This window comes from Bison bison, unplaced genomic scaffold, assembly GCF_000754665.1.
Source record: "Bison bison bison isolate TAMUID 2011002044 unplaced genomic scaffold, Bison_UMD1.0 scf7180017864517, whole genome shotgun sequence".
Classification (NCBI taxonomy): Eukaryota; Metazoa; Chordata; class Mammalia; order Artiodactyla; family Bovidae; genus Bison; species Bison bison.
In genome coordinates, this window is record NW_011495070.1 from 3357702 (window position 1) to 3372846 (window position 15145).

Consider the following 15145-nt stretch of genomic DNA (forward strand, 5'->3'; position numbering starts at 1 on the left):
TCAAGGCTAAATTATTAAATTCTAAATCTTAAAAGAGGAATTAATTAACAATGTTAAGATTATTGTTTCCGAGTACAATGAAAGCATTAAAAGGCCATTTTTTTTCTTTTACCCATTAATTCTCTAAAACATACTACAAGATAAGCATACAAAATCTGTAAAATATAGAATGAGAAACAAGTAAAACTAAATTTAGTTTCTAATTTCTTCTCTTGGATGTTTGTGTGATTAGTTCTCTGTGGTAAGAAGCCAAGAGAATATAGAAACCAGAACTTGCCAAGTGGTGGCACAAAAATCAAAGGAAAGAAATTATGTAGGAAATAGAGAAAAGTTTTTAGAAAGAAAAAAAATAATCTTGAGGGCAAGCAGAAGAATTTGCCTAAAATTTATGCTTTTAAGTGAAGCCAACAAATCAAGCCTTACTCCAGAGAGGTGACATGTTTTAACTTCAAGATGCGGCAAACAGGCTACCAAAACAACTTTTTAAAAGCTTTTTTCAGTTCAAGTAGGTGCTTGAATAACAAAAAAAGATGGTACAATATATTCATTGTCCTTAGAAAGCTTTGGGACAAGATACATGTTTAGAGGAAGGTATTTAGATGTGTTTTTCATAAAAGAGTGAGTAGCATTGATGGACGGGGATGTGGAAAGGTTTAGTCTCATCTTTAGTCCTCCTAAGAGCTCACAGCTATTCTGGAGGGGTTACTTATCACCCTTTGTCTAAACTTTACTCTTCTCTCCACACATGTCACTTAGGCTATCTGAAAAATCTGAAAAAGAATATGTATATACTCACACACACATATATACACCTTGCTACACCTGAAACTAAGACAGCATTGCAAATCAATTCTATGTCAATAAAAATTTTAAAAGTATGGCCAAAAATTTTTAAAGTTATGTGTGTGAACTTGAAGCCACTGATAGCCTAGTTGATATGTGTGGTATCAGCAACAATGTAGGAGGAAGGAAAAGGAAAACAACTGTTCATAATGCCTATACTTACAGCAGAACACAAAATTTGGACTTGCATTGGGTCAATCTTAATATGGAATCTACTCTATTAGAACCAAATATGGCATCTTTTGTACTAGAACATTTCATGGGAGGATGGGCAAGATAAAGGACAGAAATGGTAAGGACCTAACAGAAGCAGAACAGATTAAAAATAGGTGTCAAGAATACACAGAAGAACTGTACAAGAAATGTCTTAATGACTCAGATAACCATGATGGTGTGGTCCCTCACCTAGAGCCAGATATCCTGGAGAATGAAATCAAGTGGGCCTTATGAGGCATTAACAAACAAAGCTTTTTGAGGTGATGGAATTCCCATTGAGCTACTTAAAATCCTAAGAGATGATGTCATGAAAGTGCTACACTCAATATGTCAGCAAATTTGGAAAACTCAGCAGTGGCCACAGGACTGTAAAAGGTCAGTTCTCATTCCAATCCCAAAGAAGGGCAGTGCCAAAGAATGTTCAGACTATCATACAATTGTACTCATTTCACATAAGAGTAACATTATGCTCAAAACCCTTCAAGTTATGATTCAGTTAGAAGTTCCATACATAGAAGTTGGGTTTCGAAAAGGCAGAGGAACCAAAGATCAACTTACCAACATTCATTGGATCACAGAAAAAGTAAGGGAATTCCAGAAAAACATCTGCTTCTCTGTCATTGACTATGCTAAAGCCTTTGACTTGTGGATCACAATAAACTGGAACATTCTTAAAGAGATGGGAATACCAGACCACCATACCTGTCTCCTGAGAAACCATATGGGACTCAAGAAGCAACAGTTAGAACTTTGTATGGAACAATTGACTGGTTCAAAATTGGGAAAGGAGTATGTCAAGGCTATATATTGTCACCTTGCTTATTTAACTTATATGCAGAGTACATCATGAGAAATGTCTTACTGGATAAACTAGAAGGGGAAATCAAGACTGCCAGGAGAAATGTCATCAACCTCAGATATGCAGATGATACCACTCTAATGACAGAAAGCAGAGAGAAACTAAAGAGCCTCTTTATGAGGGTGAAAGAAGAGGGTGAAAAAGCTGTCTTAAAACTCAACATTGAAAAAACTAAGATCATGGCATCTGGTCCCATCACTTTAAGGCAAATAGAAGGGGGAAAAGTGGAAGAAGTGATAGATTTTATTTTCTTGGGCTCCAAAAACACTGCTGATAGTAACTGCAGCCATAAAATTCAAAGATGCTTGCTCCTTAGAATGAAAGACATCACAAACCTAGACATTGTATTAACAAGCAGACATTACTTTGCTAAAAGTTTCATATAGTTAAAGCTATGGTTTTTCCAGTAGTCATGTATAGTTGGGAGAGTAGGACCCTAAAGAAGACTGAGCACTGAAGAATTGTTGCTTTCAAATTGTGGTTCTGGAGAAGACTCTTGAGAGTCTCTTGGACAGCAAGGAGATCAAACCAATCTAAAGGAAATAAACCTGGAATAGTCATTGGAAAGACTGATGCTGAAGCTGAAGCTCCAACACTTTGGTCACCTGATGTGAAGAACCAACTCATTGGAAAAGACTGTTATGCTGAGAAAGTTTGAAGGCAAACAGAGAAGGGAGTGGCAGAGGATGAAATGGTTAGATAGCATTATCAACTCAATGGACATGAATTTGAGCAAACTCCAGGAGATAGTGAAGGACAGAGAAGACTGGCATACTGCAGTCCATGGGATCACAAAGAGTTGAACATGACTTAGCAACTGAAAATCAACTATTAGGACTTAACTTTCAAGTCAGTGCAAGAGGACAATGATGTAATATCATCTACATGGAGTTTTGGAGCACTCCATACACACAAACATTAACAAACTTAGACTCCCTTTCATATAGTACTCTTAACACTCACAAGGAAATGTTGGGAGAAAAATTCAAATTATTTAAGAGAGTTATAATAAAAGGAAGGGAAGAGAATGTTCAGATAAAAGCAAGAGAAAGAAATATAGAAGGGAGTTAGAATGTATGATTTTTTTTTTTTTTCCAGTTACCTTCTAAACCCATAAGTTAGAGAAAGCTCTCGAAGCCTGATTTCTATAAACACCTGTTTTGGCCCAGACTCTCTTCTAAAATTATAGGGTAACTCACACTTATGAAAAATTTAGCAACTTAAAAAGATTACAGTCAAATCCGCTACAAACTCTTTAGAGGATTAAAGATAATACCAAAAATTTAACTCTACTAACAATGAGAGTATTCAAGAAGACAAGCCTAAAGAATAGACAAAAAGTAATATCTCATATTTTTAAAATAAAGATACTAAGAAATTTAGTACAGTTTTGAAAGAACAAAGTAAATTAAATTTTTTAAACATAAAAATTAGGAGACGGGAGAAAAGGAAGATTGAAAATAAATGTTGAAAATTTAAGAAATGAGTAGAAATGAAACAAAATTACTTAAGAAATTAAGACTAAATCTGTATAGGATCCAAGAACAAATAAAAACAGTGGACATTTGAATCAGTTCTAATGAGGTGGATGAAACTGATTATTTCAGGATGATTATTACTCCAGGATGAAACTGGAGCCTATTATACAGAGTGAAGTAAGCCAGAAAGAAAAACACCAATACAGTATACTAATGCATATATATGGAATTTAGAAAGATGGTAATGACAACCCTGTATGTGAGACAGCAAAAGAGACACAGATGTATAGAACAGTCTTTTGGACTCTGTGGGAGAGGGAAGTGGGGGATGATTTGGGAGAATGGCATTAAAACATGTATAATATCATATAAGAAACGAATCACCAGTCCAGGTTCGATGCAGGATACAGGATGCTCGGGGCTGGTGCACTGGGATGACCCAGAGGGATGGTATGGGGAGGGAGATGGGAGGGGGGTTCAGGATGGGGAACACGTGTACACCCATGGCGGATTCATGTTGATGTATGGCAAAACCAATACAATATTGTAAAGTAATTAGCCTCTAATTAAAATAAATAAATTTAAGTTTAAAAAAAAATAAATAAAAGTTACACTAGCATTGCAAAAAAATAAAAAAAAAACAGTGGAAAAGGTCATAAAACACATAACAAAAATCATGGATACAATGTGACTAAATTAAAGGCAAAAAAGTGTAGCAACAGGTGAATTCAATAAGGTTACAGTCACCCAGGTCATTTTAAACTCATGACAATTATTTATTGTCATGAGTTTCCTGTGTATCAAACCATTATGCGTTTCATTTTTTTTTTTTTTTGCTAAGTCACTTCAGTCGTGTTCGATTCTGTGCGACCCCATAGATGGCAGCCCACCAGGCTCCGCCGTCCCTGGGATTCTCCAGGCAAGAACACTGGAGTGGGTTGCCATTTCCTTCTCCAATGCATGAAAGTGAAAAGTGAAAGTGAAGTCGCTCAGTCGTGGCCGACACTTCGCGACCCCGTGGACTACCAGCCTACCAGGCTCCTCTGTCCATGGGATTTTCCAGGCAAGGGTACTGGAATGGGGCAACCCCAAATGGAATGTCTAAAAATTACAATATAAAAGCATACATAGTAATAAAATGACTTAAAGGATAAGAAAAATAGTTATGATTCTCTGTGATCACTGCTCTCAAGTTAGCATATATTCAATATTCAAGTTAGCATATATTCAATACTCAAGTTAAGATTTTGAATATGCTGCTATATATTTCATATTTCAGGAGAATGCTTCATGTTGGAAACATAATCTGGGGACCCAGCAACATAGATGCTTTTCTAAACTGTGAGCCAGATAAAGATTATGTAAAGAGAACAAATATATAGAAAATAGGAGAGATTAAAGAGGGCTTTCCCAGTGACTCAGCAGTAAAGAATTCTCTTGCAATACAGTAGACGCAGGAGGTTCGATCCCTGGATGAGAAAGAACCCCTGGAGGAGGAAATGGCAACCCACTCCAGTATTCTTGCCAGGAAAATCTCATGGACAGAAGAGCCTGGTGAACTATATAGTCCATGGGGTCAAAAAGAGACAGATATGACTGAAGAGACTGAGCACAAAGAGGGCTGTTCCCTGCCACTGCCATCCCTAGCCATATTGGAGTTTAAGACAAAAATAAGTGTTAGTCATGTTGATTCTGTTTTTATTTATAATTACATGTTTTGTTTGCCATTGGACAATTGCATTCATCTCCCATGCTAGTAAGGTCAAGCTTAAAATCTCAACATGCTAGGTTTCAGCATAATGTGAACCAGGAACTTCCATATGTCCAAGCTGTATTTAGAAAAGGAAGAGGAACCAGAGATCAAATTGCCAATATTTGCTGGATCACAGAGAAAGCTAGGGAATTCAAAAAAAAAAAAAATCCACCTCTGCTTCATTGATTATGCCAAAGCCTTTTACTGTGTGGATCACAATAAACTGTGGAAAATTCTGAAAGAGATGGGAATTCTAGACTATCTTATCTGTCTCATGAGAAACCTATACGTGGGTCAAGAAGCAACAGTTAGAGCTCTGTATGGAACAACTGATTGGTTCAAGATTGAGAAAGGAGTTTGACAGGGCTGTCTGTTGTCACCCTGTTTGTTTAATTTATATGCTGAGCACATCATGAGAAATGCTAAGCTGGATGAGTTGCAAATTGGAATCAAGGTAGGTGGGAGAAACATCAACAACCTCAGATATGCAGATGATACCAAATGGCAGAAAGCAAAGAGAAACTAAAGAGCCTCTTGATGAGGGTGAAGGAGGAGTGTGACAACTAAATGTTAAAAAAACTAAGATCATGGCATCTGGCCCCATTACTTCATGGCAAATAGAGGGGGGAAAGGTGGAAGTAGTGACATATTTCCTCTTCTTGGGTTCTAAAATCACAGCAAATGGTGACTGCAGCCATGAAATCAGAAGATGTTTGCTTCTTGGAAGGAAAGTTATGACAAACCTAGACAGTGTGTTGAAAAGCCAAGACATTACTCTGCCAACAAAGGTTCATATAGTCAAAGCTTTGAAACTCCAGTACCTTGGCCACCTCATGCGAAGAGTTGACTCATTGGAAAAGACTCTGATGCTGGAAGGGATTGGGGGCAAGAGGAGAAGGGGACGACAGAGGATGAGATGGCTGGATGGCATCACTGACTCAATGGACGTGAGTCTCAGTGAAGTCCGGGGGTTGGTGATGGACAGGGAGGCCTGGCATGCTGCGATTCATGGGATCGCAAAGAGTCGGACACAACTGAGCGACTGATCTGATCTGATCTGATGGCTTTCCCAGTGGTCATGTAGAGTTTTGAGAGCTGGACTGTAAAAAAGACAGAGTGCCAAAGAACTGATGCCTTCAAATTGTGGCCCTGGAGGAGACTCCTGAGAGTCCCTTGACAACAAGGAGATCAAACAAGTCAATCTTAAGGGAAATCAACCCTGAATACTCATTGGAAGGACTAATGCTGAAATTGGGATTCCAGTATTTTGCTCATCTTATGCAAACAGCTGACTCATTGGAGAAGTCCCTGATGCTGGGAAAGATTGAGGGCAGAAGAAGAGGGCATGAGAGGATGAGATGGATGGATGGCATCACCAATGCAATGGACATGAACTTGGGGAAAATTCAGGAGATGGTGAGGGACAGGGAAGCCTGGCATGCCACAGATCTTGGGGCCACAAAGAGTCAGACATGACTGGGTGACTGAACAACAATAACATACTTCGTTTGCTATGGATTTTTGCATGAATTTTTTTAACACTAATAATTTTAACTTTGTTACTAAGCTTTTTGGCACTCCTTTTAATTTTTGCCTGTAAATAAATGTGATCATAAGATGTGTTCACTTTTAATAAGGTAAGAGAAAAATAAGACATTTATTCATAATATAGTCAAATGATACATGTGCCTATTAAGGTGCTTCAGTCATGTCTGACTTTGCAACTCCATGGACTGCAGCCCGCCAGGCTCCTCTATCCATGGGATTCTCCAGGCAAGAATACTGGAATGGGTTTTTCATGCCCTCCTCCAGGGTATCTTCCCAACCCAGGAATCTAACCCACATCTCTTATGTCTATGCATTGGCTGGTGGGTTCTTTACCACTAGCGCCACCTGGAAAGCCAGGTCAAATGATACCTGTATTTTAAAAGAAATGATACAGTAAAGAAAGAAATTACGATGTAAGACAAGGAGACAGGGAAAGCATCTTGAGAAATATCCTTGAGCAATTAGTAGGAAAGTAACCTTGTGAATAGCTGTTAGGATTTGCTATAGCTGAAAACATGCATGGCAATATATTTGGAACAGGGAAAAAGGGTGGAGTGTATGTGAACAAAAGTGGGAGTGATTTGATGTAGCTGTATAAATTAATCTGTTATCCTCTGTTTGCTCCTATTTTATGAAATAGAAAGTGAACTTGGTAATGTGAATTGTGGAAGAAGTGTCAAATAAAAGGAGAAATGGTAGAGAACAAAAAATATGAAATAATTATCTTGGTTATGATGGAAATGAAAGAAATAATGGATCAGAGAAGTCTATGATGTTATGTTTAGGAGCATAGGGGTAGCCATAGAGCTAGGGTCCAAGGAATGTCCCATTAAAAATCAAACCTCTGTATTTCAGAGAGTAGGATGGATTCCTCCATGACATTACTGTTAAATGGAAATGAAACAAGATTATACATATATTGCTACTTTTGGAAAATCTCCCTTTTCCCAGTAAGTGATAACCTCTGCCAAGATTCAGCTAACATATTTATGAAACTTTCTCCAATTCCCAGGTAGAATTAAGTTTCCTTAAGTTTCTTTCCAAAGGAGTTTCACATTGTAGTATTTCAAAATTGGCATTTATCATATTCGATAAAAATATTTTTAAATTACTTATCAACTCTATCGTTTTCTCTGACTCAAAGGACAAAAGAAACATGCAATAGGGATGCATTTTATTTGTTAATGATATTGAATAAACTAATGAAGAATGCACCATGTTCATTTTTGTTTAGAATATGTGAAAGCTGGAGTGTTAGATGACCTTCGGAAGTTCCTGGCAGCCATATGATTTTGCATTTATATTTTGTAGAAAAGTATTCAGAGTGGATTTCAAACTGTTTTTGAAATAGGTTGATAGCTCATTTTGTGGACAGTGTTGAATGTTGCTCCAGCAGGCAGAATACATTAGCATTCAGCTTAGAAAGGAAGTGGCAGCATATCTATTTCTGTAATTCCAAGCAAGTTATCAGTTCATTGGGGGGAATAACAGGCTAAGACTTCAAACAAAGTTAACTTGAACTCTCTAGCCTCACTCTTAGTTGAAAAATTCCCTAACAATGGTGTGTTGCTTCCTGCTGAGAGATTTTGCTCTGAAAAATAAATGTTTTCCTAATTCTTGCATTGAGCGCTGTTGCATAACCCCTCTCAAGGCCAAATTTAGAGGCAAGTCTGCTTTATAGAAAGAAAAAGGAGGAACATTTTATTTCCCTTGTACAACTACAGTCTTCTCCATTTGTGAAAGAAAGCTACCTGACTGCCAGTCATCTGTTGTTTATACATTGTGGATGATCCCCAGTGGGATCCAAAATTTTTCACCCACATACATTTTATTCATTTTTTTCCAGGAATCACTATAACTTTTTTTATCCAGACACCTAGACCACAATCAGTTTCCTTAAAAGCCTGTTTATATTGCTCTCTTGCTCAGATACAGGTATAAAACACTGTAATATATCTTTTTTTGCCCTAAGAGCAAAGATTTCTCAGCATGTGTAGTTTAATACCACATTCTGACTGAGGAATCTATTGAATAGAATATCACATAATCAGATCTCTCTTACTTAAATTTTCAGTAAACATTTCCATATTATTTTCAGTATGATTCTGAAAATTTTGATGTTTTTCATGCTCAAAGGACCATGTTCCTAATTAGGAAATGTGTAAATCCCTTTCTGATTATTGCTTAGTTCACTGCAGATAGTATAAACAGGAGGCTTACCAAAAAAATCTGATATAATTATTATATGAAAGATAATATATTAAATTATTTTAGTATTTATTCATGGGCATAAATTCAATTTAAATGTATTATTGCCAAAACTTAATTACTTTTGTAATAAAAGTACAGCACAAGGGAAAAAAATGTATGCTTATTCATAGATATGTTTATTTATTTTCTTAGTCACTATCATAATTATAGGAAGTGAATATCCACTCAAACTTTTTATCTCCCAAATATTAATAGAGTTAAGGTTTGCTATAGCTAATTATTTATGAGGTTATCATTAGTTCCTTCTAATTTTCAAATGAAATATAAATATATAGAATTTTAAAATTTGTTGAAAATAATAAAAAAAATTACTGCTGCTGCTAAGTCACTTCAGTCGTGTCCAACTCTGTGCGACCCCAGAGATGGCAGCCCACCAGGGTCCCCCATCCCTGGGATTCTCCAGGCAAGAACACTGGAGAGGGTTGCCATTTCCTTCTCCAATGCATGAAAGTGAAAAGTGAAAGTGAAGTCACTTAGTCGTGTCCGACCCTCAGCCACCCCATGTACTGCAGCCTTCCAGGCTCCTCCATCCATGGGATTTTCCAGGCAAGAGTACTGGAGTGGGGTGCCATTGCATTATCCAAAAAAATTACTAGAATAACAATAAAAGCATTTTAGTCTTTGGGAAGAGCAAATAATTGATGGAAAGTGTGTCGGGGGAGCATGGGCTACAGAACTCTTAATTTGAAAATTTTGAATCTCTCATTTTAGCAATAATGTTTATAATAATGATTATACTGGGCATAATACATCTGATTTTTGAGAAATATGAAAAAGATATCAGTAATAATTCATCCTCCACATCCTCCAAAGACATTCAGTGTACACCAATAATTGTTCCACTCTATTTACTGAAATTCTGAACTACAGGCATATGCTATTTGTTTATCCTACACTGAGATGAAACTAAAAAAATCAATAAAATGATAAACAGACAAATGAAAAAAACAGACAGAAGAAGGAGCAAAGGAACTGTAAAATCTACAGCATGGAGAATCAACTCCCGAGTAATCAAGATTTGTTTGTACCATACTATTAGGAATGCATCTTAGTGCTTATCAAAGTCAAATAAGAACATTTACTTTTTGTCTGATTATTTTGAAGATTCAAGCATCAATTTCTTGATATTACTACTGATATGTATAACATCTAACTTTTTAACTCACAAAACTAATATATAATATAATAGAGAGGGGGAAGTCAGTACAATGATACTAAATAAATGAAAAAAAGTTTACAAAGAAATGCATTCCAAGTGTCTTTTGAATGCTCAGGTATCTGTGCTTAATCAAAATATATTGCTCCAGAATGTTATAAGTAATTTACTTTAAACCTGAGATAGTAAGTTGAGTAAAAATTGTGTGTGTGAACTTTCCAATAATAGATCTCATCATTAGACATTCATATGCCTTTTGCTCAAACTGTTAATTTATATTAACAATGCTAAAGATATATAGCTAAACAATGCTATATTAAAATGCTAAAAAAAATTAACAATATTTCATGAATGAAATGCACTTATACTACTCAAAGTTTGGCTTGTTTGTAAATACAGTTCACTCTTGACCCTCCCCACACTCAAAAATCCTAATATAGTTTATATTCAGTCTTGCATATCCGCGGTTCCTCTGCATCTGCAATTCATCAACTGAGGATACAACCAACTCTGGATCATGTAGTATTACAGCATTAACTGCTGAAAATATAAGTGGACCTGGGCAGTTCAAACCAATGTTGTTCATGCAATGAATTTCCCAGTGAACCCTCAAACTCCCTGATAAAAGAAAAAGCCACAATATATTTGTATTAGCATGTATGTACATACATTCACACACGTAATTGTTTATATCCACCTAATCTAAAATAGACCTAACTTACTGACTTCTCTATCAAATTGCTTAATGTTTTATTGCTAGCATATAAGCTTTCTTTTATTTTTATTTCATATTATTTTATTTTATAATCTATTAGTAATTTTTCATTGTAGTTATGTCCTATGCTGTATTTAGATCAAAGCCTAAACCACCAACTAATTATTTTAGTCTGTGATTTCCTGTTGCTGAAAAAAATTGCAGAAAAAGTACACCTCTAAATAATGTAAGATGAATTTTATCAGTGGACTCCATATTGAATATTTTTCTGACTTGGACAGCAAACTTATTCTAAAGTCTTTTGAATATTATGTAATTAAATTTCAACTAAAGTAGTTGATAGAATATTAGATAGTACTAAGAGTAATTATGTACTTAAATTTCTAAAGCATTTTATTTATTGAAAACCATTTGCTTGGAGAATGTTGAGTTTATAAATATTGTGAATTTTTTTATGATGGGAGTATAATATTCCAGTTTAAGCATATCCCAGGCTTTGTCAGGTAGACAAAAATACACATATGATTGTTAAGTCATATAACTTTCCAATTTTGGCAAACAACTAAATGGAAAGTGATGTAAAAGTCATCTAACCCATGGATTGTAGCCCACCAGGTTCCTATGTCCATGTAATTCTCCAGGCAAGAATACTGGAGTGGGTAGCCATTTCCTTCTCCAGGGCATTTTCCTAACCCAGGGATCAAACCCAGGGTTCTTGCATTTCAAGGAGATTCTTTACCATCTGACCCATCAGGGAAGCCCCAAAACCATCTAAAGTAAATATTTATCTGACTAGATAAACTATAGAAAAAAAGAAAGAGGACTTCATTTTATAGAAGCTTTCACAAATCTGAGACAGACTTCTCAAAGGCTTACCCCTCCATTGTCCATAATTTAAATTTTAGAAACATGTATAATTTGAAATAAAATGTTCAGATAAGAATACACACCCCTTTGGATAATCTCTTCACCAACTAAATCACAAGCATCTCTAGCATCTCAAAATTTATGCCTAAATCCCAAAATGTAAATATGTACATGTGAGTGTATATGTATATGTACTTATGTATATCTATACAAGTATGCAATATATATATATATATTTTTTAAGTGTTTCACGAAAGCTTTATTGTTGGTCAGGTCTACAGCAGTCATCTCATTGTACAAACAACTCACAGGTGAGTGCAGTGCTTCTAGTACAAGTCATATAAAACTGTGGGACACATTGCAGGAATAGTGCACTTGATAAAAAAAATAAATTACACTTTAAAAGCTACTTCAAAGCTTTATATAGCTTAACATAGAAACTTCATATGTTCATATGATAAAAAAAAATAAATTACACTTTAAAAGCTACTTCAAAGCTTTATATATATAAAAAGTAAACACAAAATAGTTAGTCATGTATGTATTAAATGCTCTTGGCTAGAAACTTCATATGTCACTCAGCAATTGTCTCTTTATACACAATCAGAATATCAAGTAATTTAACCAATTAATATACATCTTATAGTTTTATAGCTCAGATGGTAAAGAATCTGCCTTGAATGCAGGAGACCCGGGTTCGGTCTCTGGGTTGGGAAGATCCTCTGGAGAAGGGAATGGCAATCTACTCCAGTATTCTTGCCTGGAGAATCCCATGGACAGAGGAGCCTGGTGGGCTACCGTCTGTGGGGTTGCAAAGAGTCAGACATGACTGAGTGACTAATACTACACTATTACAGTTTTAAGAACTGGAACTCTGTAAGATAATACTTCACTAATCATGGAAATACATCCACTTTTCATATTAACATCAACTGGTAAGGTACTAACAGATTTACAATATTTATTCCCATTAAGAATAGAACATAAAACTTTCAAAGCTATACAAAATTAATTAACAAAGAAAGGATTTGTTCTGTCACTTGGTTGTGTCCAAACCTTTGCGACCCAATGGACTGCAGCTTGCCAGGCTTCCCTGTCCTTCATCATCTCCCAGAGCTTGCTCAAACTCATGTCCGTTGAGTCGGTGCTGCCATCCAAATATCTCATCCTCTATTGTCCCCTTCTCCTCCTGCCTTCAATCTTTCCCAGCATCAGCGTCTTTTCCATTGAGTCAGTTCTTTGCATCAGGTGGTCAAAGCATTGAAGCTTCAGCTTTAGTATCAGTCCTTTCAATGAATATTCAGGATTGATTTCCATTAGAATTGACCGGTTTGGTCTCCTTGCAGTCCAAGGGACTCTCAAATCTTCTCCAACACCTCAGTTCAAAAGTATCAATTCTTTGGTGCTCAGCCTTCTTTATGGTTCAACTCTCACATTCATACATGACTTCTGGAAAAACCATAGCTTTGACTAGACAGACCTTGGTTGGTAAAGTGATGTCTCTGCTTTTTAAATATAGCTTTGTCATAACTTTTCTTCCAAGGAGCAAGCGTCTTTTAATTTCATTTTAATCTCAATTAATTTCAAAGAAGGCTTTAAGAGGAAGTAATGAAATTAGAAATTTTCATCTCTCTTCTTTCCATTTATAGTTACTTTAGTAGTAGCAGTTAGTCATTCAGTCATGTCTGACTCTTTGTGACTCCATGGCCTATAGCCCACCAGGCTCCTCTGTCCATGGGATTCTCCAAGCAAGATACTGGAGTGAATTGCCCTTCCCTTCTCCAGAGGATCATCCCAACCCAGGGATCGAATCCAGGTCTCCTGAACTGAAGGCAGATTCTTTACCATCTGAGCTATAAGGAAGTCCCATAGTTACCTTAACTAATACCAACTCTAACTTTCCTGCTCCCAAGACATAAGCGCATGGATATCTATTTGTCTATCTGTTTATCTACCTGTCTATTTATCTAACACTTTCACTTGAGATTGTATTTATACATTACTCTATCTTCAGTAGAATACTATGAAATGTACCAAAATTGGGACAAGTAGTCAAATACTATAATTGCTACGTTCCTCAAGCTGTTCAGAAAGAGGTGTATACTGGTAATACGAAACTATCACCTTCTCTGTAAAGGTAAATTATTAAAATACCCCCAGGCAGTGAGAGTTAGCATGAGTTAAGAGCAAAGAAAAATCTGTTTGAAGAGACACATTTTAACATCTGGAATAAAGGACTAAATATATATGATAATATTCATAATTCAGTTTATATTTTGCTTCTATCCATATTGGGTTTTATATTTGAATATAATTTATCTCAAACAATGATTTGAAAATAGAATGTTCGAAATATTAGTCAGTTGTCCATTACATAATTTATCTAAATACCTGCTCTTTGTTGCCAAATTAAAGAAAAATAAAAAGCTCCTATGTCAATAAGTTATCTTCCACTTTCTTGCTTGATTTAAGACATACACAAAGCTAGCCTGAGTATCTCCTGATTTTTAGTGACACCAAAAGTTCTTGAAGGAACAAAGAAGTGTACTCTATTCTTAGGGTACTCAGGGTTATTATTCACAGTTCTGTTTATACAATATATTCTTGCTTTTATGGTTTTCTTTATATTAGCTCCTTCCGTGCTTTGGAGCTCTTTTCACATGTATTTCACTATTTGTTTTCTGTCCCAGAACAGCCTGTAGTTGTTCTATATGAACTAAGAAAGGAATATTTTTAAACCTCCTTTGACTACTAGGGAAAGCAGAAAGAAAGCAATTTTAAAGGAAAAATATCTGTATGTACTTGTTGCTTTAAACACATATGAAAGACAGTTTAAGAGACTGTACCCTCAAGGAAGAGTAGATGATTATTTAGTATCACTCATCAGGAATACTAAGTGTTCAATTATTTGTCCAGTCTTTCTGAGAATCAAGTGGGTATTTACAAAAGCAACCAATGAGGGATTATTTTAAGCTAAGAATTTAGAAATATTTCAAGTTACCTGAGGTGAATAAATAGGCATAAATAATAAAAAAATAATATGTACCTATTATTAAGCATAATGTACCTTGAACTAGACTTTGTGGGTCTTGTGCAAACTATGATTTTTTAAAGTTTCAGCTAATACTGAAATATTCAAAAGCTTGGTTCTGCATAACTTAATGTGCTTAACTACACTCTAGATGTTGCTTCTTATACTATCTTGGAAGCCAGAATTGAATTTTGACTGTCTATAACAAGGTAGCACTATGTCTAATCTTCATTAAGGCATACTATTCTTCCACCACATTCCAGCCTAAAAGCTAATCTAAATTCTAAATTTTTGGTTGAGAATTATGTTTCCTTTTTGGGACTGGATAAGGAATGGTGAATAATATTACCAAAAAATGTATATGGTGTGGAATACCAAAAGATCCATAAACTCAGAAAATCTCTCTGA